This window comes from Podarcis filfolensis (genome assembly GCF_964270895.1).
Source record: "Podarcis filfolensis genome assembly, chromosome: 9".
NCBI lineage: Eukaryota > Metazoa > Chordata > Lepidosauria > Squamata > Lacertidae > Podarcis > Podarcis filfolensis.
Window position 1 is genome coordinate 66,368,305 of NC_139610.1, and position 26,941 is coordinate 66,395,245.

At 44.7% G+C, this 26,941-nt stretch overlaps 1 long non-coding RNA gene across 1 annotated transcript in view; it reads right to left on the minus strand.

Moving 5' to 3' along the window:
- Window positions 1-26,638, minus strand: part of LOC310742625 — a 657,991-nt gene extending 631,353 nt beyond the window's left edge. Inside the window, exon 1 of the long non-coding RNA XR_014538623.1 lies at window positions 26,598-26,638. This is a non-coding gene — a long non-coding RNA (uncharacterized lncRNA). The remainder of the gene's footprint in view (window positions 1-26,597) is intronic.
- Between the last annotated feature and the right edge of the window lie 303 nt (window positions 26,639-26,941).

Sequence of the window (26,941 nt, forward strand, 5' to 3'; positions counted from 1 at the left end):
TGGGGAGGCTAGCATACCCTCCAACATTCCTCAGATGAAAATAGGGACATGTCTCACTCCCCCTTCTGCAGTTGACCCTCTTCAAACTCCCCCACACACATTTTTGCCCCCACCCCCACCCTGCAGAGCATTTCCACCACCGCTACACCAATGGGACACAGCATACACACCCTCCAATGTCCTGAGAAAAGGGGCAAAATTATATGCGGATGCACAAAGCATTTTTTTTATTTAAAAAAATCAAGACTCATGCACTCCACTCTGCTCCCCCTGTCTTCCCACCGAAGGAGGCCCTGCCTGCACCTCAGAGTTGGCTTGTCATGGCGACAGCCTCTCTTCCTCCCTACCTGCTCTCCAACAGCCACTATGAGTTGCCTGTCATCTAAATATCAATCATCTATCTATCATCTATCTATGCATGCAACGAAGGGGCTATTCAACTGGCAGAAAAAGAAAAAGCAATTGACCAGACCAGGTTTCATTTGGCCTTTTTGTGTGTTTTTTTTAAATGCTGCTCACAAATCCTCCCGTTTTGTTTACCTTGCCTGCTTTCTGTGCAGTGCCAAGAGAAATCGTCTCACTTTAGCTATTCTGCACAGCTGGTAACACTGCCAGAGGGTCAGTACGGATTCAGGGAAGATACCATTTGAACTGGCCCCATTTCTGAGGATTTGTTTCCCCCTGTGCAAAATCTCTCCGTTCCGGAATCTGACAGTCAAGCCACCATGGGGAAAAGCCCAGGCACTTCAGTGATACTGGGGTTCTGGCTCTGAGCATTCATGAAATGCATTTTTTTTTAACCAAAGTGACACTAATTGGGTCTGTCCAGATTGTGGGATTCTACCCTGAGCTTGTTGAACTCCCAGAGTCCTGCTCCCCTAGGAACAGCACAGAGACAGAGAGGCTGGATCTTAAAGGCTCGTAGCTCACACACACACAGACACACAGAGTCGGAGGTGTTTTTTTTTTTAAGCAATAAAACCCAGTCTCTTCATCATTATTGCTTCAAGGCTTGCCCAATTACACTTTTTCTTTCTAAGATGGGAGAGAGGATGGGAAATGTGAGCAATTGAAGGAAGCTACTGAGCAAAGTTCACCTCAGTCAGCCTTTGCCAACCTGGTGCCCTCCGGATGCTTTGGAATACAACTCCCATCAGTCCCAACCAGCACAGCTGATAAGGATACCCACTCTTTCATGTCATGTGACAAAGACACATGAGAGCAGAAGCAGCAAAGCAGGCTGGGAAGTGCTGGGACTGCACAATCATTTGGGCCTACTAAAGTTATTCAGGCCCAACTGCTAAGTGTTGAGTCACTCTGACATGTGACTCATTCTTCTTATAAGTAGAGGCCATTTTCTCTCTGTGTTCTCTGTAAGATTTCAGTCAGAGTCAGCCTGCCTCAGTTGTGAGCAGAGTCAGTAGGTAATCTCAGTCCAACTGTCTGGAACCATGTTGTTTATGAAGAAGTTTATTTTAACTCAGTAAAGCTCCTATTCTTTCACCTAAAAACTCTGAATTATTAATTTACGCTGTGCGTCATTTCACTCATCTGAACTGAAAACTTAGCTGGGTTTCAAATGCAATGACTTGTTGTTATTGACAACTACATTATATCAGAAGAACTTAACTCTGCAGAGCAGAAGGTATTGTTAGCATCTGTCTATCTCAGGAGACAATGGAGTTTGCCTCCAGGGGTGAAGTTAACCCACTGTGTTTGCAACACCAAAGTGACCTCTCTTGGACGCAAGCCTGGGCAGGGTGTGTGGAGGCCCTGAACTGTCCAGATGACAACCTCCCCCTCTTGGCCTTGCTAACGTGGTCCAGAGGAAAGCAGAGCAAGACATTTGGAACCAGCTTGGCTTCTAGAGTTGCCGGAAGGAGGAGGAGGAGGAGGAGTTTGGATTTTATATCCCGCTTTATCACTACCCAAAGGAGTCTCAAAGCGGCTCCCAATCTCCTTTTCCTTCCTCCCCCACAACAAACACTTTGTGAGGTGTGTGAAGCTGAGAGACTTCAGAGAAGTGTGACTAGCCCAAGGTCACCCAGCAGCTGCATGTGGAGGAGTGGGGAATTGAACCCCATTCACCAGATTACGAGTCCACCGCTCTTAACCACTACACCGCACTGGCTGTACAAGGTGCCATCCAAGCATCTTAGGGACCCCACTCTGGATTTGTGTAGGGTTTACTCATAAGCCTTTTCTTTCCCCAAAGATATCCTGCAAGGCCGCAGAGGTTTAGGATCAGAGTTTTCCTTCTCCTAGATGGGCTACCATTCCAGGTTGATGAGCCCCATCTGCCCCTCCCTTCCGTCTTCCAGCATGTGCATAAACCGGCTTCTTGACCATTGAATCCACTAATGGTTTCATCTGCTCAATCCTGTCTTTGCATGCAGAGAAAGTCCCTAACTTATCAAGGGTTTCAGCTACCCTCACCTGGTTTAGCTGGCCAGTCAAAGCCATTTTCCTGGAGTGTTACCGAGAGATGCTAGTGGAGTTCAGCCTCTTGATTATTTGGACTGCCAGGGTGAAACTGGCGCAAAACGCTGGCACCCTGTCATCTACAACTTCATCAACATCTATCTACAACTCCACTAGCATCTCTCAGTATTGTGAATATCACCAAACTTACCTTTTGTTGGTATCTTCATGAACTTATCTAAAAGACTAAGTTAAGCATTTGAAAAATCTATTGAAACCAGACATTATAAGTTCATCTTAGATTTCCCTGAAGTGTGGCTGCTTCTGCATGCTGACAGCTTCTAGGAGCTGCAGGTGAGAGCTGAGTGCAGGATGGGGGCCAAAGATGGACGAACTACCCCCAAAAGTGCATGATGTGGCCTTCACCAAAGGTACTACCCCTCACCTAATACCCCATACACCCCAGAAGGTCTTAAGGGGGGGTTATCCTGGATGAGGAAATCCCACATATCTGTGAACTTTTCTAGCTATTCCATGTACTTTTCATTCTGGCCCAAATCCCATCACAGAATCTTCAGTTTAAGTTGCATCAAGGTGTGCAAAATGGGGACGTGTGTGTGTGTGTGTGTGTGTGTGTGTGAAATGATCCAAGCAGCCATCTAGTGGGAAAAAAGGAAACTACCTGAGATATCTTGACAAAAAATCTAGTCCCTAGAATAAAACATAGCCAAATGAGTTCTGCAGCATAGGAAAATCTATGCAAATAGGCTCAGTTTGCATAATGGATGCAGGTTGTACAAATTGTTCTCATTTTGTTTTTTTCTGGCAAGGTTTGCAGTGCAGAATGTTGATGTATGTTTTTGTAGACAATACTTACTGCCCTGACCATTAATGACTCTCATTGCACTTTTAAAATAAGGCTAGGCAAATCTGTTTATTTCAGGCTTATGTCACTGTTGCATGCTTTCTCATACTTCAACTCTGTTCCTGTATTCACCTTAGTTTTTAACACATACACACTTAAAATATTTATTGAAATATGTATTGTAATATTTAAATGTGTGTTTTAGTTCAAAACACATATTTAGGTACATTTAAACTGTCAAGAACTGCATTGCAGTGTTGAAGGAGCATAATGAGGTAGATGATTGCAATCCTGCACATTAGTCTGAGGGGTTCAGAAAAAGTTGTGCTATCAGTGTTAGACCAAACTTCCTGATGCAAGACGTGCATAGCAACCTCTTGGTGTGGATATGATCTAGTTCTAAGGCATCCTCCCCACGATCTTGGGTCCCCAGATGTTGCTTGACCTCCACCACTATGCATTGCATGGAGAAAGTGTTGCTGCTGGACGTCCATTGAAGATGAATGTTGAGGAGATTCAGGACAGATAAAAGAAAGTACAGTGGTACCTCGGATTACATACGCTTCAGGTTACAGACTCCGCTAACCCAGAAATAGTACCTTGGGTTAAGAACTTTGCTTCAGGATGAGAACAGAAATCACATGGCGGCGGCACGGCGGCAGCAGGAGGCCCCATTAGCTAAAGTGGTACCTCAGGTTAAGAACAGTTTCAGGTTAAGAACAGACCTCCAGAACGAATTAAGTTCTTAACCTGAGGTACCACTTTACTTATTTGCACAGTGCACAACTAAAATATGGAACCCGCTCTCCTAGGAGGCAGTAATGGCCACCAACATGGATGGCTTTAAATAAAGATTAGACAAATTCACGAAGGACAAGGTTGTCAATGGATAATAGCCATGTTGGCCCTGTTCTCCCTCCATTGTCGCAGGAATTATGCCTTTGAGGTGGCAATGGGTGTCAGATATTGTCAGGGACTGGGCAGAGGAGGAATGGTGGGGACCGCCTGCCCAGCCTGACCCTTGCAGAGAAGAAGGAGACAGTTCAAAATTACAACAGGGGGTTGAGGGAGATCATGACTCAAGAGGCAGATGAGGGGGAAAGCTGGGAAATAATGGAAGAAGAAGAGGAGGAGGAGGAGGAGGAGGAGGAGGAGGAAGAAGAAGAAGAAGAAGAAGAAGAAGAAGAAGAAGAAGAAGAAGAAGAAGAAGGTGGTGAGTGATAGCTGATGGACTCAGTGTCTTTAGAAAGCATTCCAGACCCTCCGTCTCCCAGAACACGGCGGACCTTGAAAGTAGGAGAGCAAAGAGCTCAAAGGCAGAGGGTATGTAGCAGCACCCATATTGATGACTCATGAGGAATTGGGAGGGGGTGGAGATTCACACTGAGCAATGCCATTATTCTGAGAGGCCTCTCTTTGTGAATATTGAATAAAAGCAGATGGTTAGGACTTTCCCTTGTCTTGTCCATTCCTGGCAACCTGATGTAGGGGTTGGTTCCTCTGCTGCCTGACCGATATTGGACACAACATTGAGCTTCAGGCATGGGAAAGGTTATGGAATAAGACAATTAACTTCTCAGCCTTAAAGTGAATATTTTAAAAGTAATTAACAGATGGTATCTGACACTCAGTTAGATCTATAAAACGTATAAGAGAGGCTCGGACTTGTGTTGGAAGTATCTGGAAATGGAAGGAACATTAATACACATGTGGTGGTCATGTAGTTTTGCAAAGAAATTTTGGGGGATGGCTTATGAGGAACTGAAAAAAAAATGTTTCAACTCACCTTTTCCAATAAGCTGGGAGCTTTCCTATTAACAATAATTGGGGAAGAAATATCAAATGAATTTTTAAAACCTATTTTTTTATGCAACTGCTATGCAAAGTACTGGAAGTAATAGAATTTGGAGAACTAGCAAGTAAAATGGCTAAAATAAGAAATTGGAATGAAGAAAAATTAAAGAGTGAGTGGGATTGCCTAGGAGAATATCTAAAAAGAGAAGGTATTACAGTTAATTTTCAAGTGGGATAGAAATATGATCAGCAGTAAATAAGACAAGGCAACAGAAAGGATGAAACAGGGTTCAATGGGACTGCAGCCAATGAAAGGGTATGAATTAGAATGTCAATAAAAGATAGATTGGGAAGTCCACACAGTCCAAATATGTAACTTCATGTAAAAATGTATGTAACTGTAAAACTGAAAACGCATAAATAAATACAAAAGACGGAATTATGCCTTTGAATGCCAGTTGCTACAAATCACAGGTGGGCATTATTATTATTTTTAGTAGTAGTAGTAGTACCCTACCCCACCCATCTGGCTGGGTTGCCCCAGTAACTCTGGGCGGCTCCCAAGAGAATATTAAAAACACCATAAAGCATCAAACATTAAAAACTTCCCTAAACAGGGCAGAGTGCTGTTCCGCTCACATGCAGCTTGACAGCTTCCCATCTGGTTAGCCACTGTGAGAACAGGATGCTGGACTAGATGGGCCATTGCCCTGATCCAGTAGACTTGGCTTATGTTCTTACCACCAGCAGCCAGCATGTTCAGCAGTTAGGGATGGTGAAAACTGTAGTCTAACAACATCTGGGGACTCAAGGTTGCGACAGGCCTCCAGAAAGTCACCTCAGTTTTGATCCAATTGCACCAGCTATTGTTTTCCCTACTGCCATGCTTCCTTGACACACCTGGGGCTCAGGTAACCCTATTTGATTTGCCCTGTTGCAAGGGGAGTGGACAGAAATGTATGTAGCCCATTAAAACAAAAGTTTCCATGTTTTAAAGTTTGGCAGGGGAGAGGAGATGCAGTTCTGGCAATACTTAGAAGAGGGATATTGGGAATGACTAGCTAGCTCCCTTCCTTGCTGTCCTCCATTTGTCTGCTGTTGCAAAATTAGATGTGGCACCTTGTTTAAAACTTGTTTACCAGAAGGAGGTTGTAAACTGTGCAGAGACCCGAGATCTGCTTAAAAGTTTAATAAAGAGGAGTATGCGAATATGAGTTTCACAGGCGAAATCTTCCTGGTGGGAAGTGATTTGTCCAGGGAAAACACTGAAATTCATTAACTTTGCAAGGAGCCACTAAGCTACAAGCATGCAAAAATGATGAGAGAAATTCCTGATGTGGGGCTTCAAAAATGAAACTTGTATTATGCTCCTGTCTTGACATTCTGCAGAGCGTGAGGCAAAGTTTGAACAGGGCGGGCACAGAGTAGGTGTCCTAATCCACTGTGTTGTCTACTACCAAGAGAAGGTGATGGCCTGAGCTAGATAGAAACCTGCAAAATAAAGGTTCTGAAATAGACAGGAAACTACAGCAAGGTCAGCACCTTGGACAGGGACCAAAGCAGTAGTTCAGGACCATGGTTAGCAACCCTGCAGCTGAGGCAGGAAAAGTAGTTGTCTAAGCAGTGTCTTGGAGGAACTGGCAAAGTGTTTTAGATTGGATCTACACACAGGAAAAAACGCTATAAATAAAAAACGCTATAAATAAAAAACGCTATAAATAAAATCGTTATAACAAAATGCTATAAATTAAATCATTATAACAAAAGGGGGTGGGCCATATGTACTGCCCTTCATCCAAAGAGCACAGGGTAGTTTACACATCCATGCTGATACTGAGGGTTGTATCTCGAACTATAACTTGTTGCTCCTGGTTGCAACAGCACTTGCTGGAAAGGTTGCATTAAGATTCCCCAACCTAATCCAAACCAAGACTAGCACTCGGAACAAGGTTGTGGCATTTGGCTGGACATTTCTGTGCACAAGGAACTCCTGGGACAAATCAGTTGTCTAACCCAGCATGGAAATTCTTCAGGTTTTTTTCTTTTTCTTTTTCTTTTTTTTCAAAACTTTTATTGATTTATTACATCCATAACGAATAAAACATGCAAAACAAAATACACAATACTAGAAGAAAAATAAAAAATAAAAATAAAAACACATATTCTTTCTTGTATTCATTTTAAATTCCATTATTACGTGACTTCCTCGAATCCCCCCAACTGAATTTCATTATGTTTCCTTGTAACAGTTCTCCCAAACATCTTTCTATTACAATCAGTTCCTTCCATTTACTATCTTCATCTCTTTTCTTATTGTCTTAAATCCATCTTACTATACAACATTCATATTATAATCCTAGGCCTGTTTAATACTTTCAAGTATCTTCTTAATTATCTTATATTACAGTATTTGGTTAAATATTCTTTAAATTTCATCCAATCTTCTTGGTATTCCTCCTCTTTCTGTTCGCGGATTCTTCCAGTCAGGTCAGCCAGCTCCCAAAACTCTAACATCTTCATCTGCTATTCTTCTACCATTGGTATTTCTTGAGATTTCCAATTTTTTGCTAATAGCAGGCTTGCCGCTGTGGTGGCATGCAAAAATAATCTAGCATCTTTTGGGGGCAATTCATCAGGTTTTTTTCAAGCCAAATGAAACCTACTTTGCAGAGGTTCCGAGATAGGGTTATCCAATGCAATATAATGTCATCGAGAGTCAGTGTCATAGTGTGATGGTTAAGCATGTCAGATTGGGATCTAGAGATTCAAATCCCCATTAAACTATAGCTCACTAAGCAGTTCTGGACCTGTCAGTATCTTTCAGCCTAATCTACCACACAGGGTGGGACGCGGGTGGTGCTGTGGGTTAAACCACAGAGCCTAGAACTTGCTGATCAGAAGGTTGGCAGTTCGAATCCCCATGACAGGGTGAGCTCCCGTTCCTGAGTCCCTGCTCCTGCCAACCTAGCATTTCAAAAGCACGTCAAAGTGCAAGTAGATAAATAGGTACCGCTCCGGCGGGAAGGTAAACGGCGTTTCCGTGCGCTGCTCTGGTTCACCAGAAGCGGCTTAGTCATGCTGGCCACATGACCCAGAAGCTGTACGCCGGCTCCCTCAGCCAATAAAGCAAGATGAGCGCCCCAACCCCAGAGTCGGCCACGACTGGACCTAATGGTCAGGGGTCCCTTTACCTTTTACCACACAGGGTTGTTGTGGAGTAACAGGGGTGTGGGTGTGATAAATAAAATCTGTCAACTGACTTGGTTTCTTCTTCTGCAGTGCTTACAGGTCAGCAAAGACACAGGGTCACCCCTGCAAGAAAAAACAGAGCCTGGACCATATTGAAGAGGCCTGTACGCAACTGATGCAAATGGGAAAGGGGAAAAATTGATGTCCTCCCTCTGGTCTCGTTTCCCTGCCAAACATAAGGTGAGCTTTGCTTCCTTCTAGCTCTCCCGCTCTCGCTCTCTCCTGACTGCAATGCACAGCAAAGGCATCACAGGGAGGGGAAAGTGACAAGCTCCTAAGAAAATGAAGACCTCATTCTGTTTGAATATTACATTAACCCCAAGCACTGCCGCTTCATTCGTCAGCTCCCAGCCCCCCTCCCGCAAACCTCTTCATCTCTCCGGCGCTCTCCCCCCGCCCCACCTGACCTGGTTGGTCTGATTATGAATGATCAATGTTCCCATTTGCAGCGGAAACCTCTTTCCACATCTCGAGACCCTCGGCCTTTAGCCGCTCATGCAGATAATAACGGCACTTCAAGTCGCTTGCCCATAACTCCAAGCTTCATTAAACAGAGGGGTTGTCACCAAAAGTCCCTTTAACTGTCGTTCGCCTCTCCGCCGGGGGAAATTGACAGTCCTGAGAAAAAGGGAGCCGGGATATAAATAAAGTAAAATAACCCATTTGGATATTCTGCCAAATGCCTGCCGTTAGCTTGGGACTGTGTGCTAGAATCTGCTCACGTAGCAAAGGGGGAAGAGATTACGGGAGGCAGGAAGGTTTTAATGCTATCTGGTGGATGAGCTGGCACCTAAAACATGCCTGCAGTTGTTGTTGTTTAGTTGTTTAGTCGTTTAGTTGTGTCCAACTCTTCGTGACCCCATGGACCAGAGCACGCCAGGCCCTCCTGTCTTCCACTGCCTCCCGCATTTGGTCAAACTCATGCTGGTAGCTTCGAGAACACTGTCCAACCATCTCGTCCTCTGTTGTCCCCTTCTCCTTGTGCCCTCCATCTTTCCCAGCATCAGGGCCTTTTCCAGGGAGTCTTCTCTTCTCATCAGGTGGCCAAAGTCTTGGAGCCTCAGCTTCAGGATCTGTCCTTCCAGTAAGCACTCAGGGCTGATTTCCTTAAGAATGGATAGGTTTGATCTTCTTGCAGTCCATGGAAGGACAGATTGTGAAGCTGAGGCTCCAATACTTTGGCCACCTCATGAGAAGAGAAAACTCCCTGGAAAAGACCCCGATGTTGGGAAAGATGGAGGGCACAAGAAGAAGGGGACAACAGAGGATGAGATGGTTGGACAGTGTTCTCGAAGCTACAAACATGAGTCTGACGAAACTGCGGGAGACAGTGGAAGACAGGAGTGCCTGGTGTGGTCTGGTCCATGGGGTCACGAAGAGTCGGACACAACTAAACGACTAAACAGCAACAACAACAATTGGCTCTGCAAAGTAATGTAATGAATTAGGGTGCCTATTTGATACATTTCACTATTCAAACCCTTACAGCATTTGCTGCAGGATGGAAGCACATCACGTAATTAGTTTTAATACGAGAGTGATGCTAGAGTTAAGGTGCTGATTATTTTTTTGCAAGATGTTGCAACAGTTCATTCTTCTCCCTGCCATGACCCTGGAGTCAGATTCCCATTCTTCAGGGGATGAGGCCAAGAATCGGAGTAGGAGAGGGAATTGTCCTCAAGGCCAGACCCAGATATACTTAACCAACCAGAAACATTTGGGGGGAAAGTCACCTGTTGCTCCTGAGGACAATATATTGCTCTGACTTTGAGGGTTCCAGCTCAGAAACCCTAGTGGAATCAATGGCTGGAGAAACAGGCTGGGACCCTTTAAGTGAAGAGGTCTCCCCTATGGAGACCAGAACTAGCTAGTGAGCTACAGCCACAGCTCCAGATTAAAGCTCAATGTGAGGGCGACATCTGAGCTCCCCTGTTATGGAAATGGTGGAAAACCTGTGCCCCTCTTGATGTTGCTTGTCTGCAGTCCTCATCATTGCTAGCCATTGGTTACATTTGGGTGGGGATGGAAGACCACATGTTGCTCTGGTTGGCAAAAATGATTGAATACTTACATCTTGCAAAATTAACAGGGAGAATAGCAGGAAATAGCATTCAAAAAGTCAACGAAGAATGGTCAATTTTCAAAGAATATCTCAAAAATTATACGGACAATGCAAGTCTCCTGGCAGATACAGATTAAATCTTGTAAACAGAGGGAAGGTACAGTAAAATATGTTTAGAATAACAAAGAGGGGAAAGTAGAAGATTCAATGTGATCTGCGTACAGAGTTAAGATTGGTAACAAAGCATAAAGAGAAGAGTTGGAAGCCTAACACGTGTAGTGCAATGTCGGTCATGAAGGTATGTAGGGTATGTAATGCATACAATGTATGTAATATATTGTATGGAATCTGTTGAGTTTATGTTAATTAATGTATAATAATAAATATTAATTTTTTTTGAAAAAAAGGAGGACCATATGTTGCTACTACAGGACCACCACAGCACTTTATAGACTATTTTTAGTGTCTTAAGGTGAAGTCACTAAAATTTTCCACTTTCGTGGTTGTGTTTATGGAGCCGGCTGGTGGTATTAAATGCCTGGCTAGTGCTGTCATACCCGCCAACATTTCTCTGATGAAAATGGGGGTGTCCTATTCAACAACAACAACAACAAATTTATTACTTATACCCAGTCCATTAAACATTAAAAAACCTTCCTTATACAGGACTGCCTTCAGATGTCTACTAAAGGTTGTATAGTTACTTATCTCCTTGACTCAGGGGTCTCATAACTCCATACCCTCCAACATTTCTCCAATGAAAATGTGGACAATCCCAAGGAAAAGCAGGACATTTCAAATTAGAAACCAGGATGGCTTCTGAAAATCCAGGACTGTCCCTAGAATACAGGGACGCTTGGAGCATCTGTGCTGCCCTCATGCATCAAAGATACTTGGCAGCTTGCCCTGTGCCTTATGATGGTCTTTGAGAGAAAGCCTCCCACTTTTAAGATGCTGAAGCCTTATATATGTGGACTGGGCCTATATTGTAGGAACTCCACATCTCCAGAGAAGCTGGCTGGCTATTAAAAATCCCTCACCTTTGGTAGAAAAAAGGGTACTTTGGGAGACTGGGTCAGACAAGGACAGCAGGGCATGTTTTATTTTGTCTTTGCAAGCCCCTCCAGACACAAGTGAGAAGCAGGCTATAAATTTTTAAATAAATGAACGAATAACATTTATTCATTCATATACATGCTCTGAAATTTTGCTCTCGTGGCATTCAAAGCGGGTTACAAACAAGGCATTGGGAATAATTGCCAAACAACCCAAAATAATAACCTCGCTGACAGATGCAGCAGCATCAAGAAATCAAACACAGACGTATGAAAACAGCAGCTGGGTCACAGAGGGTTGTATGAAAGCGAGCTTTTAAGCAAAGGTCAGAATGAAGGCACATGAGAAAATAAAACAAAGTTTGGTGCCTATAGTAACATAGATGCGGAACAAAACATTCTGGGGAGGTTGTGTTTTGGCATGGCACAAGTAAAGAACAGATTCTATCTCTTCTTACAATCTTCCTCTCCTTTGGGGATGGGAGGGCACAGTGAAGGGTCTCAGATTATGAGCTTATGCTTATCTTATTTGATATCAGCTAAGCTAGCATCATTATGAATTTAGATATTAGTTATAATATTGCAGGGGGAGATATGATTGGATACAGTTGGATGTGTGTTTGTTTTCAGATCTTAAGTAATTATAAGGGGATTGTGGGGACATTGTTTAATTTTGTTGTGTACGTTTTGTCATGTTTTTTATTTACTGCTTATGAGTACTTATATTTTTGTAATGATGTGAACCTTTTCATGTTGAGCATGGTTTTAACTATGAAAGGGCAACAGAAAAATAAACGATAATGACGACGGTGATATTTTCCTGGTATTTCTTGTTCCGGAAATTAATGAATGACGACCATTTATCGCCTTGGGCATTCTACTGACCTCTTGAGTAATGGGTCAGTCCTGTAAGTAAGGGTTTATCTCCCACTATGGAAAAAACAAGAGCCATTCTGTAATGTTAGGTGACTATACTGATCATATTGAAGATCTTTTATAGAGAAGGAATGCACATGAGACTCCATCAGGCAAGGCCTCCTTCCACCTGCCTTGCCCTACTCTCTGCTTCTCAATATGTATTGTATTGTTTTATGTACTGTGGCTTGCCGTTATTTTATTAATTATAGTTTAGATATTATTGTAACTGTTGAGTGGATTTCTGTTTAACTTTTATATGTTGATATTATTATTTTATACTATTCTAATGATTGTTGAATGTTACCTTTTTGATGGAGGTTGCCTATTTTAAAGTTATGTTTTATTATCACATTTTTGTATCGCATTAGATTGTTATAAGATGTACATTTTTTGTTTCTTCAGCTTGTAAACCTCCTTGAGTATTGTAAGATAGAAAGGCGGTATACAAATTAAAAATGATGATGATGAAAAAGATTTGACTTGGTGAGTTGGTTCACACATACACCTTAATGGCTTCAACCTGGAGTGATGACTTGAGGGGATGGGACATCATGGACATAATGTCACAGACTGACCTTTCAGGTGTCCTCAAATCACCTCAGAACATAATGCTTTCCAATGGTGCAGATTCCAAGGGTAGAGCAAACGAGCCCAGAGAATTCAAGGGTGTCCATGCATGTGTGAAACGGACCCTATGTTTCCTGCTTCCTTTTTGGGTAGAGAAGGAATGAAGAAGTCGTTCTCAGCAAGGATCCAATTCCAGGACTAACCACGCCTGGATATTTGAGGGGACAAATTACAATTGGGTGACATGAATCCAGCAACGTGATTTAGGAAAAGACTGTATTGTCCACATTGACCCCAAAGGCCACTGAACTTTTCATGGAAGGGAGCAAAGGAAAAGCCCTAAGGAGAAGAGGAACAATAAATATAAGCACTTCTAGCTCTTTAAGGGAGGGTAAAATGGCCATTTGGTGCCGGGGGGGTGGGGGCTGTGCAGACAAGAACCCGGACACCTGCCGGACCTAATGGACTCTGAAATGTTGTTTCAGAATTAATCAAGTCATTTAAAATCATGGCCCTAGTCCCTCCATTCATGACTCCTGTACATAGATGTGCTGATCCCGATACTAATCCACATCGGGTGACTTCGGCAGTATATCACTATAATTGCTGTTTTAGGGCTGCAAATTGGAGCTAAAATAACCAGATGCAAAAGAGACGGCCATCTCAGGCTCTCAAGATGGATCTTCAAAGTTCAAGGAGAGTTCAACCATGGAAGAGGCAATAGAAAAGGGTCAAGTGTAAGGAGATTGTTCACGTTCGGGAGGAATTAACTTTACAAATATATTGTTTCAGGAGGTGGTAATTGTCCCATCTTCCAGCTATTCATACCTCATTGAATCTTCGCATTTCTTTCCAGGCATTAGAGTGAGCCTCCCTCATTGAAATAAATTTGATTTTGACAAAATATTCTGGTTTGAAGCCCGCGGCTTATTTCCCTGGCACTTTAAATAATCCTCTTGAAAGTCAAAAGAGGGTGGTCTCGAGTTCGAGATCTTTGGTGGAATGGAGTACCGGGCCCCTCGGACTGTGCAGTTGAGATCCTACATTGCAATGTGTGTGGAAGAGGGTAAGGAGGCATCAAGGGAGTGGCCATTTTGCAGCATCAATATGGTTCCTGCATGAGACCAATGCCTAACTCCCCTAAAGGCAAAACACATTTCAAACAAAAGCACAAACCATATACATTTGCTCCCAAAGTTGTTCAGCATTTTGTCTGCAAAGAAGGCTCTACATGGCATGGTCAGTATTACTGGTGCTATGACTTGATCCACAGGAGGGTTTGATCTGGAGATCTGAGGGATGTTGGGTGGGAATCCACCCATTGTACGACTGGTCATCTCCAGCCACAGAATAATGATGATGATGATGATAAATTAATTTTATTATTTCTATGCTGCCCATCTGACTGGTTTGCCCCAGCCACTCTGAGCAGCTCCCAACAAATTATTTAAAACACAGTAAACCAACATTAAAAACTTCCCTGAACAGGGCTGCCTTCAGATATCTTCTAAAAGTCAAATAGTTGTTTATCTGTTTGACAGCTGACAACAGGGCATTCGACAGAGTGGGCGCCACTACCGAGAAGGCCCTCTGCCTGGTTCCCTGTAGCTTCATTTCTCGCAGTGGGGGAACCGCCAGAAGGCCCTCGGCGCTGGACCTCAGTGTCCAGGCTGAACGATGAGGGTGGAGATGCTCCTTCGGGTATACTGGGCTGAGGACATTTAGGACTTTAAAGGTCAGCACCAACACTTTGAATTTTGGGAGCCAGTGCAGATCCTTTAAGACCTACTGGAAGTAACTGGAAGGATACTTGCTCTTGCTTCTGCCTTCCTCTTCTTTCTGCTCTTATCATCACTCTGCTGCCATTCCCTCAACCGCCTGGGATCCAGGTCTAGCAGGTGGACAAAAAGGGTCATCTACATGCCCTTGGGGGATGCGGGTGGCGCTGTGAGTTGAACCACTGAGCCTAGGACTTGCCGATCAGAAGGTCAGCAGTTCGAATCCCCACGACGGGGTGAGCTCCCATTGTTCGGTCCCTGCTCCTGCCCACCTAGCAGTTCAAAAGCACGTCAAAGTGCAAGTAGATAAACAGGTACCACTCTGGTGGGAAGGTAAATGGCATTTCTGTGCGCTGCTCTGGTTCGCCAGAAGCGGCTTAATCATGCTGGCCACATGACCCGGAAGCTGTACGCTGGCCCCCTCGGCCAATAAAGCGAGATGAGCACCAGAACCCCAGAGTCGGCCACGACTGGACCTAATGGTCAGGGGTCCCTTTACCTTTACCTTACATGCCCTTGGAGAGTCCAAAACATCAAGGAGCTTCTAGAGACTAAATGGACACAATTTTCCAGACCTCGTGGGTTTGAGGCTACGAACATCTATAGAAAGCCCAAAGCATTGGGCAGTTTCCCATTTCTCTTTTGGTTCTCCAGCCCACTCCATTAATTCTTACGGCGTCTTGCCAAAAACAGGGTGGGTGACATTCTACAGCTTCACACAAACCCCCAACCCTTTTATCTTGTATCAGTGCCTACATGCAGAATTGAAATTCCCCTCTGCATTCTTTCCATCTTTCATAAGCATCGCCAAAAGTATAACCCGCTTCCACTCTTACATCTCTTCCCTTGTTCCACATATCTCTCCCTCTCTCCCTCCCTCCCTCCCTCCCTCCCTCTCCCCACCCCACCCCTCATATTCAGGATATCAGGCAGATAAGAGTTATCAGGAAAGGTCATTCTCAATTTCTGTACAGAAATTATCTGTCTCCGGTATGTAATAAACATTTATCCATGCCTTTATTAGCTATATTGGATCTGACAGTTCTGTTAAACCATTTTCTTTCATTTTGCTAGGTCATGACGGTTAATGCCGCTAAAAAAATCTCATCATTGCTTTGATCACTGTATTGTCTTCCCTGCATAACTGGGATTTTGTAAAGGTAAGCAGAGACTGGAATTACCTATTACATTTACAGCCCGTTGACTTCCTGGTTGGGTTCCACCCCCCCTCCTCCTTGTCCTCTCATATCATCCCAATAAATAAATAAATAAAGCGGAAAGGGCTGCACGAGGCATAAATTCTACTTTTGGGGGTTATATTTAGTTGGGCAGCTGACATTTCATTCAGCAGTTGCATTGAGTCCATTCAGCATTGGCACCGCTCCATCTTTTTCACATCCTTGAGCTTCAGAAATGACTGCTGGTAAAGTCATGCCAAAGAAAATGAGCCCCTTTAATGAGGATGTATACCTGGCCATGACGTGCCGGTCAGAGGGATGCTGGAAAAAGGCAAGGTGGGTACCTGCTTTGAATGTGCGCAAGTATGCATGTGAAACATATATGCAGATGCTTTGCCCCCATTCCCTCACTGGCTCACAGAGCTGGCAGAAAGCCCTACAAGATCTGTGTTATTGTTTAGTCGTTTAGTCATGACCGACTCTTCATGACCCCATGGACCAGCTCACGCCAGGCACTCCTGTCTTCCACTGCCTCCCGCAGTTTAGTCAAACTCATGCTGGTAGCTTCGAGAACACTGTCCAACCATCTCATCCTCTGTCGTCCCCTTCTCCTTGTGCCCTCAATCTTTCCCAACACCAGGGTCTTTTTCAGGGAGTCTTCTCTTCTCATGAGGTGGCCAAAGTACTGGAGTCTCAGCTTCAGGATCTGTCCTTCCAGTGAGCACTCAGGGCTGATTTCTTTCAGAATGGAGAGGTTTGATCTTCTTGCAGTCCATGGGACTCTCAAGAGTCTCCTCCAGCACCATAATTCAAATTCTATGATCAGGATACCTTGGGCTACACGTTCCACATTTTCCAGATTTCTAGATCTTGTAACATTTATGGAGCTACAAGATCTAGAAACCTGGAAAATGTGGAACGTGTAGCCCAAGGTATCCTGATCATAGAACCGTAGACTTGGAGGGGACCCCGAAGATCTTCTAGTCCAACCCCCTGAAATGCAAGAACATGCTGGTGGCCCATAAGAGGTTAAAATCTGCAACCTTTGCATTATCAGCACCACACTCTAACCAGCTGAGCTAACTTTTGAAAATGGATAATAATAATAATAATAATAATAATAATAATAATAATAGTTTATTTATATCCCGCCCTCCCCAGCTGAAGCCGGGCTCAGAGCGGCTAACAACAATAAAAGTAACACAGCATTCTAAAATCAATTCAAAATCAAATTAATGGCAACCATTGGGCTAGAGTTCTATGAGGATTACCAAAGGAGGGGGTCAGACTGTGCCTTGGCCAAAGGCCTGGTGGAACAGCTCTGTCTTGCAGGCCCTGCGGAAAGATGTCAAGTCCCGCAGGGCCGTAGTCTCTTGTGACAGAGTGTTCCACCAGATCGGAGCCACAGCCGAAAAAGCCCTGGCTCTGGTTGAGGCCAGCCTAACCTCCCTGTGGCATGGGACCTCCAAGATGCTTTTGTTTGAAGACCGTAAGGTCCTCCGTGGGACATACCAGGAGAGGCGGTCCCGATCTTTGTGCCTCTCCCTCAAAATGGGTGGCATCCCAAAATGGTCAGAGCATTTTCAGATCATCCAGGAAGTTGAACACTTGCTCACTTATAGCAGACCCTTCAAGTGTCCCTATTTTCCAGGGACAGTCCCATATTTACAGAAGCCTTCGTGGTTTCTGATTTGACCCTGCAATGTCCTGCTTTTCCTTAGGACGTCCCTATTTTCATCAGAGAAATGTTGGAGGGTATGGAGTTATGAGACCCCCTGAGCCAAAGAGATAAGTAACTATACAACCTTTAGAAGACATCTGGCGGATAGCCCTGTATAGTGAAGTTTTTCCCCAATGTTTAATGTTTTGTTATGTTTTTGTATATGTTGGAAGCCACCCAGAGTAGCTGGGACAACCCAGTCAGATGGGCAGGGTATACATAATAAAATTATTATTATTATTATTATTATTATTATTATTATTATTATTATGGAACAGGATGTCCCTATTTTCATCGGTGAAATGTTGGAGGGTATGTATTGTACTCCAAAGCCCCTATAGTGTGACAGTATTGGGAACTAGGGCAGATGGATAGACAGACAGATACTGTAGTTTGAGGGGGGAAATGAAGCTTCAAATCAGGTCGGATGCAGAGGAAAGGCTCACAGCATGCAAGGATCAATGGCGGAGAGACCTTGGAGGCTTCTTAACCCTCTCTCCCCAGGCTCTACTTGTTCCTGTCCATAAAGTCGTGTGATGTATGCTCCACTGCCAAAAGCCCCTGCTTCTTTCTGACATGAATGGCACCCTGAGAAACAGACAGACACACACACACATTTGCATCTCGGCTTCAGAGGAGCGCTGACTTCTTCTGCTGCCTCGGAAGAGCCCTGCTTTGTGCCTGCTACAAAATCCCACCGATTCCAACAAAGGAAGATCAAGGGTGGTAACCTCAGTGCCCTGGCTAACCTAACCTAAGCGTCCCTCCTTGCACCCATGTTTGGAAAAAGGAGGGCCTTTTCGGTGGTGCCAACTGGCCACCCAGCTTCAATATCGCTCCATAATAACTCACCCTTGGCCATCGAATGGTTTGGAGGTAGACGCTGGCTGCAACACGACTACTCCTTTCATCAAACTACATTTCAATATGCAAGACAAAAGAGGCAGAGACCCAATTGGTGCACTCTGACCTCAATTTTTCCAGGACAGCAGGCGGGTTAAACAAGAGGCAAGCTCCTGTGGTCCTGGGAACTTGCAACTTACATTTCAAACGGTGACTTGATATTGTCAGCGATGAGAGCAATGCTCGAATGAGCTTGATGTCTTTTCTCAGGTATGCCCCCGACACAAACAGCTGGTGCTCGCTCACTGAAATGGCTCCCCTTCTGTTACAATATCTAATATTTGGTATATAAATCCGGAATGTGCTCCCTGACAATGCTTCTGGAGTGAGACTGTGCTCTGAACCTGCCCATGTCTTAAGATCAGCCGCCAAAGGACCTACCCATCACCCGGTGAGGTGAGCGATGGCATGAGCAGGGATAGGCAGCGTGGAAATGTGGTTCCGTCCACATTTAAAGGTGAACTGGTTAAATCCGCACCTTCTGATATAATGCGGGAACTGAAACACAATTTGAAACGTCTCCGGATTTTGCAACGCAGTTCTCTATCCGCTAGGGTAAAGCGTTATTTTAAAAATGCATAGGTTGGTGACAATAACATGCAAACATGGGTTATATTAGGGGAAGCCACTTGCAAAACTCGGCAAAAATGCCTAGGAAAGAAATATGCTTATTAGGAGAAAAATGTGGTAAAATTTTTATGCTGACATATACACAAACAACACACACACCGATGCGGAAACATGGAGAAGTGAACTTAAGTTTGGAAAAATGAGAAATGGGGAGAAACTGAAATGTGGCCAAAGAAGGACAGAACTTTCTTTAGGTATGCTACAACGGCAGCAAGAATACTTATAGCAAAGCACTGGAAGATCTACCCACTCTGGAAGAATGGCAGATGAAGTTGATTGACTGTATGGGACTGGCAGAAATGACCGGCAGAATCCGCGACCAGGGAGAAGAGTCAGCAGAAGAAGATTGGAAGAAATTTAAGGACTATTTACAGAAATATTGCAAAATTAATGAACTTTGAAAGATGCTGGATTGAATATATGTGGTCTCTAGCTGTTATGATAAAAAGAACTGGGATTAATATTGTTCAAGTTATAAAATTTTTTAAAAAAGTTGATTGGGGGAAAAAAGGTGTTAGTTAAAAGGAATGTTAAGAGATTAGGATTTGCTGGATTAACAATTTGAACTAGAAAACAAGAAGGGGAGGTATGAGGAAGTCAAAGAAACATGTTATTGAAAAATTGATACTGAAATTGATTTGTTTTTAATATTTTTCTTTTTCTTTTTCTTTTTGTGTTTGTATAAAATTGGAAAATTGAATAAATATTTATAAAAAAAAAAAGAAATGTGACAGATTTGCCTGTCCTTAGAAGAGAGGTCCTTCTTGGCCGCAACAGCCCATCTCTGGAAGTCTCCATCCTGAGAGGTACTCCAGGCACCATCTTTGTTTTTCCGCTACTGTCACCAAATGTACTCACTTTACCTCAGCATATACACTTTTGCACATTTTACTCGACTAGAGAGCTAAATTTCCAAATCTGACACATTTGGAGGTTTTATGCTCACGTCTTTTCCCCCCCTCGTTGATTGCTGCTGCTGTTTTGCTTCATTCCTTGTTTTTAAGTCGTGGTTTTTGCCATTTTGCCATCAGCCACACAGAGAGCATTGCTGAAGAGCAGGCCTACAAACATTTTAATAAATGAACAACTATGCAAATGCTGCCACCTTCACTACTCCCCTAAGAAATGTTGCTCCTCTTACTGAAACCTTTTTGGCTTCCGTCCATAATACCTCAAGATATTTTGGCCTGAGGGGAAACTTCAAAAATGTGGCTACAACCTAGGGATGTATGGGGGAAAGAGGCCCATTTGTTCTGTCAGTGAGTCCTGCCCATTGCTGAGTAGATTTCCCTACACAAACACGCCTGCGATGTAGATAGAGATTCCCTAATGACACTCAGCACCTTTAACAAAGTACAGCTCACAGGTTTCTTTGGGGGAAGCCATGACTGTAAAAGTGCTTTAAATGCATAATGCAGATGTGGCCATGCAACTCATTCTGTGAGTGATATCCTGCAAAGCGGAAGCTGCACATTCTGGCCCAAAATGTGGCCTATCAAACCATCAAGCAGTTTTGCAGCTGTTATGTAAGTTGACTAATAATAATAATAATAATAATAATAATAATAATAATAATATGTTGTTGTTGTTTTTGTTGTTGTTGTAATTTATACCCTGCCCACTCTGGGTGGCTCTCAACAGAAGATTAAAAACACAATAAAATACCAAACAATAAATATTTCCCTAAACAGGGCTGCCTTCAGATGTCTTCTAAAAGTCAGATAGTTGTTTATTTCCTCGACATCTGATGGGAGGGCATTCCACAGGGCGGGTGCCAATACCGAGAAGGCCCTCTGTCTTTCATTACCCTCCAACATTCCTCAGATGAAAACAGGGACATTTCTCACTCCCCAACAACTGATTCTCCTCAACCCCTGTTTTTGTACGGTCCCCTCCCCACCCCGCAGAGCACTTCCTATCAGAAGAAGGGTGAGGGGCAACACCGCTACCCTAATGGGACACAGCACACATGCCCTCCACCGTCCTGAAAAAGGTAAAGGGACCCCTGACCATTAGGTTCAGTCGCGGATGACTCTGGAGTTGCGGCTCTCATCTCACTTTACTGGCCGAGGGAGTCGGCGTACGGCTTCCAGGTCATGTGGCCAGCATGACTAAGCCACTTCTGGCGAACCAGAGCAGCGCATGGAAACGCCATTTACCTTCCTGCCAGAGCGGTACCCATTTATCTACTTGCACTTTGACATGCTTTCGAACTGCTAGGTTAGCAGGAGCAGGGACTGAGCAATGGGAGCTCACCCCGTCGCGGGGATTCAAACCGCCGACCTTTTGATCGGCAAGCCGTAGGCCCTGTGGTTTAGACCACAGCGCCACCAGTGTCCTTAGAAACTCCAAAATCCTGATTTTATTTATTTTATTCTTTGGTGGATTTACAAGAAGAAAAACACACACCAATAAATAAATTAATTTTAGAAAGGGGCAAGATTAGATCCAGATGCACAAAGCATTTTATATTTAAAAATTCAAGACTACTTGAGTTCTGCTCCCCTTTTCTTCCCACCCAGGGCGGCCCTCCCCTCTGCCTGTCCCTCAGAGCCGGTGTGTCACACAGGGCTGGCCTTTGGTGATGGCAGTCCCTCCTTCTCCTTGCCCGCTGCCACGACCTCCCCAAGGGAGGAGGCCAGCAGGAGCAGTCATGAAGAGACCATGAAGAAGCAAAAGGGTGCTCCCTCTCAGCCGCAGTTGCTCGGGACAAGTGCCCACTCATCCTCCTCCCTGAGCCCAGTGGCAGCTGCACTGGAAGGGAAAACAGGGACATTCCAGGATCAGATCAGAAGCCTAGGTGGCTTTTGTCATTCAGAGACCATCCCTGGAAAATCGGACACTTGTCTGTTGTTTAGACAGCGAGAGGAGAAAAAGAGAGAAGCACTCTTGCTCTCATCAACCTTGAACCTGACACAACCTCGCAGACGATTCCGTTCAAAAGCCACGCGGCCCAGCTCAGTTTAATAGTTAAATCACTCGCTCTCCGGCAAAGCAGAAATGCTGCCCTGAAGCGATTAACAGCAGGGCCTGCAGTTTGAAGTCTTGCAGAACGTTCTGCCAACGACCCTCGTGGTTTGGGCAGCGAGGAGGGAAAGCGCTGAGCGGCTGTAAGAGGGCCGGGGAAAATGGAGGTTCACAGTATGAGGATATGAAGTTCTGATGGCTGTTACATCGGGGGGATTGTAGTTAGCGGCTCTGTCTGCACTTCGATCCAGCCTGTGCCTCTTCCCTGCCACAAGTGTTTATGGTCGAGCCTAATATCGGCCCACTTTGATAACAAGAAGGTTGTCAAGATAACAGCGGGAAAGTTTCCACCGCAGTTTTTTTGTTTTGTTTTGTTTTCCAGAAACCAGCTTGCTGTCTCTTCCCTGAGAGGAGGCCTTTGGAAAGAGGGGTGATGTTGGGAGATTGAGGTGACTGAGCTCACTTTTTAAAGGGGGAAATAATAATAATAATAAATAGTAAAATTTTATTTATATCCCGCCCGCCCCCAGCCGAAAAGGAAAGGAATTTACTCAGGAGAAAGAAATCAGCGCTGGTGTGCGGGTGGCAAAATTAAAATAATGTTAGTTGAACGTTTGAAATCAATGGGACAAGTTGTTGTGGTTTAAATGGATGGCAAGGCATACAGACATACCACAAAGCAGCTAGAAATTGTATTAAGAGCAGTAAGAAAATAACCACTTTTTGTTTGAAAACAATAGAAAATGAACCCCCTTATGATTCAATGTATGCTCCATTGTTACTATTGGGAACTAAGGCTTACATTGAAAGCCGTCTCATACCACTTTAGGTGGATCTATAGGTGGTTGGCGGAACAAACCCTAGGAGTACTCATCAATGGTTCCTCGTAATCTTAGGAAAATGTGTCCTGGACCCGTTGTTGTTCAAAGTCTTCATAAATGACCTGGATGAAGGAATTGAGGGTGATGCTGATAAAATCTACTGATGACACCAAACTGGGAGGAGTAGCTAATGATGCAGAAGACAGAATCAGAATTCGAAAGGACCTTAACAGATTGGAGAACTGGGCCCAAGCTAACAAAATGAATTTCAGTAGGGAGAAATGTAAGGTTCTACACTTAGGCAGGGAGGAACCAGATGAAGAAGAGCCAACCAGATCAGACCAGTGACCTATCGAGGGCAGAGCCACTTCCGCCCTTCAGAGGAGGTGAAGTTGCGGGCTTCACGGCCCCACCACGCGCGAGGCAGCTGGAACCCAGCCCCCGCGCGATTGGGGAGATTCCCGGCCATGTCACCTCCTGGCCAGCCAATCGGCTGGCTCTGGGGGTGTGGCCTGCCTTATTTAAAGCAGGACGCGGCTGGGGATCTCCCTCTTTGTGCCTTCCAGCTGTTCCTGCTTTTCCCACCCTCCTGCCCTTTAAGGTTTTCATTCCTTGACCTTGCTATGGACCTTGGTTGGTCACTGTTGAGGGGCCTGGCAGGATTTTTTCCACTTGGCAAATTGGCACCAGCCACTTGGTATTCGCCTACCTCGTGGCAAATTGTCACAACTTTCTTGGTATTGGTGGTTAGACATTAATATTGCTCTGTAGATGGAAGAGGGGAGGTAGCACCATCACCTGCCCCGCATATTGAAGGGTAGTCCGATAAAGGATTCCGGGGGGTGTGGCCCTGTCCGAAGCCTAGGGAGGTGAGGGCCTAAGGCACGCCCTCTACTGGTGACCCCGGGGGAGTTCCTAGTTGATGTGCATCAGCAGGCTCCCCCTACTAGTGATTAACCCTTCCTGGACTTCAAGTGGACGGGCTGAAGTCGGATATAGTTGGTTAGGACCAGTGCCTAAGCCAATACCGGTCATCCCCTGTAACCAATGAAGTTGTGGCCTTATTTAGCCCATTAACCTTAATAATTGTGTCATGCATCATTATTTCCACTGGGGGTGGGCGGGAACTCGCCACGCAACATCCTGTTCTTATAGAGGCCAAACAGATGTCGATGCAAAATTGGACAGAAGGACCTGGACACAACCACACTCTCCGCACTTGTGATTTTCAGTAACTGTCATCCAGACTGTCATCCTCTATGATTGTGTCCAAAGTGACTCACAAGCACATCATAGTGTTAATAACCTAAAAAAAAATAATCCACACCAAACAAACAATCCATGCAAAATTGTGTACGACAAATAAGTTAACCTAATTCAACAGCTTAAACTAAGCAACGTTGAATAAAACAATGCAAATAAGATGACACTATTAAATAACTGAAACTTAGCAGAAGAGAAAATAATCTAATTGGAGAAAATAGGACAGTGGCATCGAAAACACTCCTGACTTCAGGTGGGGGGGGGCACAATTTAAAAGGCAGCCCAAACTGGTGATGGTAGCAAAGTAACATGCAATAACTTTTGAGATTATTGTAAGAATTATTGCTTACTTGCTATACATGCTGGAGAGATGGGGTGGAGGGAGATAATGCCCAAATGGAGACGCCCCACACCCCTCTGTTGCCCCCTAACTCTCCACCCCTTTCTTTCTTGCATGATATTCCATTCAGAAGTTCAAATGAGCTGGGATGTAATGCGATTTTTTTTTTTAAAGGAAAAGAATAGTTGTATTGTGAAAATCTTCAAAATCAGTATTTCAGAGGGTTTTCAGCCTGGGAAACTCTCACTATTGTTCCCATACAATCAATGCTTTGGAAGGTTTTGGGTGTGTGTTTTTTCCACAACTGCCTTTTATGCCCTCCATATATTATCAGCACGGGGAATTCTGACCCGCTGACAAGTTTGTAGGCAATGGGAAGTCCCGAGTTGTCTGGGGGTGGGGAGCCCTGAAACCTATTGATGTGAGGGATGCTTTTGAATCTAAAGCAAGCTTAGTATCTCTTTTGTGAAGGTGCATTTGTGCCACCCTACAGTAGAAAGCTCAGGGCAGTTGACAAAGCAGTAATAAAAAGATTAAGGAAGTGTGAGGTCTGCAACAAAATGTTTCAGTGTGGACCTCTCCTTCTCAGGATCCCAGCCTGCCAGCATTGGAGGCTGATCCATTAGGAGAAGTGGAGCACTGCCCTGAAGTTCAGTCTTCCTCAGCCAAGCCCCAGCTGCCTGCCTTTCTACAGTGGTACCCAGGTTACATACGCTTCAGGTTACAGACTCCGCTAACCCAGAAATAGTGCTTCAGGTTAAGAACTTTGCTTCAGGATGAGAACAGAAATCGTGCTCTGGCGGCACAGCAGCAGCAGGAGGCCCCATTAGCTAAAGTGGTGCTTCAGGTTAAGAACAGTTTCAGGTTAAGTACGGACCTCCGGAACAAATTAAGTATGTAACCCGAGGTACCACTGTGCTTACAACCCATCCAAAGAGTGGCACCGGCTATCAGCTTTCTCTCCCTTAGCCCCAGTATTGCCTTTATAGAACTCAACAGGGAGGAGGTTAGAGACAAAAGCAGATTTAGTTGGCTCTGCCTGCAGTTGACCCTTATTCCACTTATTGTGGGCATCTGGCAGGAACAAGCCGGCAGTAAATCACATGAAGTCAATGGATATATAACACCGGTCCTGAAAGACCTAAACTGGCTCCCGGTACATTTCCGAGCACAATTCAAAGTGTTGGCACTGACCTTTAAAGCCCTAAACGGCCTTGGCCCAGTATACCTGAAGGAGCGTCTCCACTCCCATCATTCAGCCCAGACACTGAGGTCCAGCGCCGAGGGCCTTCTGGCAGTTCCCTCACTGAGAGAAGTGAAGTTACAGGGAACCAGGCAGAGGGCCCACCCTGTGGAACACCCTCCCATCAGATGTCAAGGAAATAAACAACTATCAAACTTTTAGAAGACATCTGAAGGCAGCCCTGTTTAGGGAAGTTTTTAATGTTTGATGTTTTATCATGTTTTTAATATTCTGTTGGGAGCCACCCAGAGTGGCTGCGGAAACCCAGTCAGATGGGCGGGGTATAAATAAATTGTTGTTGTTGTTGTTAGAAAGAAACAGGATCTGCACAGGAGTGTCTGACCAAATGAGAACAGTAGGTCTTGCTCCTATGAAGCAGTTGTGGAGACTGCCTTCCCACAGCTGCCTAATTCCCCTCCTCTCTAGTGTTTTCCTCAAGTAATCTGAGACTGTACCTTCATGATGCAAATTTCTCCGCCCTCTTCATGCCTCTCCTGGTTCTGGGAGACCTGTAGGGAAGAGGAGCTTGTCGCTGCAGGAGAGGGAGACATCTAGGGTGCTCAGGTCGAAAAGAGGAGTCCAGAACCTTTCATCATCATGTAGAATATCAGCCAGTGAACCTTAGAGGACAGGATAAAAGGTAATGGTAAAGGTACCCCTGACCATTAGGTTCAGTTGCAGACGACTCTGGGGTTGCGGCGCTCATCTCACTCATCTCACTCCATAGACAGCTTCCGGGTCATGTGGCCAGCATGACTAAGCCGCTTATGGCGAACCAGAGCAGCGCATGAAAACGCCTTTTACCTTCCCGCCAGAGCGGTACCTATTTATCTACTTGCACTGGTGTGCTTTTGAACTGCTAGGTGGGCAGGAGCTGGGACCGAAGAACAGGAGCTCACCCCGTCGCGGGGATTCGAACTACTGACCTTCCGATCAGCAAGCCCTAGGCTGAGTGGTTTAGCCCACAGCGCCACCACAAATGTGAACGGTTCTGGAGCCCTGTCCTGGTTTGCATCTGACCGCTCTCAATGAAACGTCCATGTTTAAAAGCAAAACAATGGTGGAAGAATCTGGCTGTCATGCCTTGCTCTTGAGCTTCCCAGAGGTAACTGCCTGGTTGTTATCGATTACAAAACTGAATGCAAGACTGGGTGGCCCTTTGGTCTG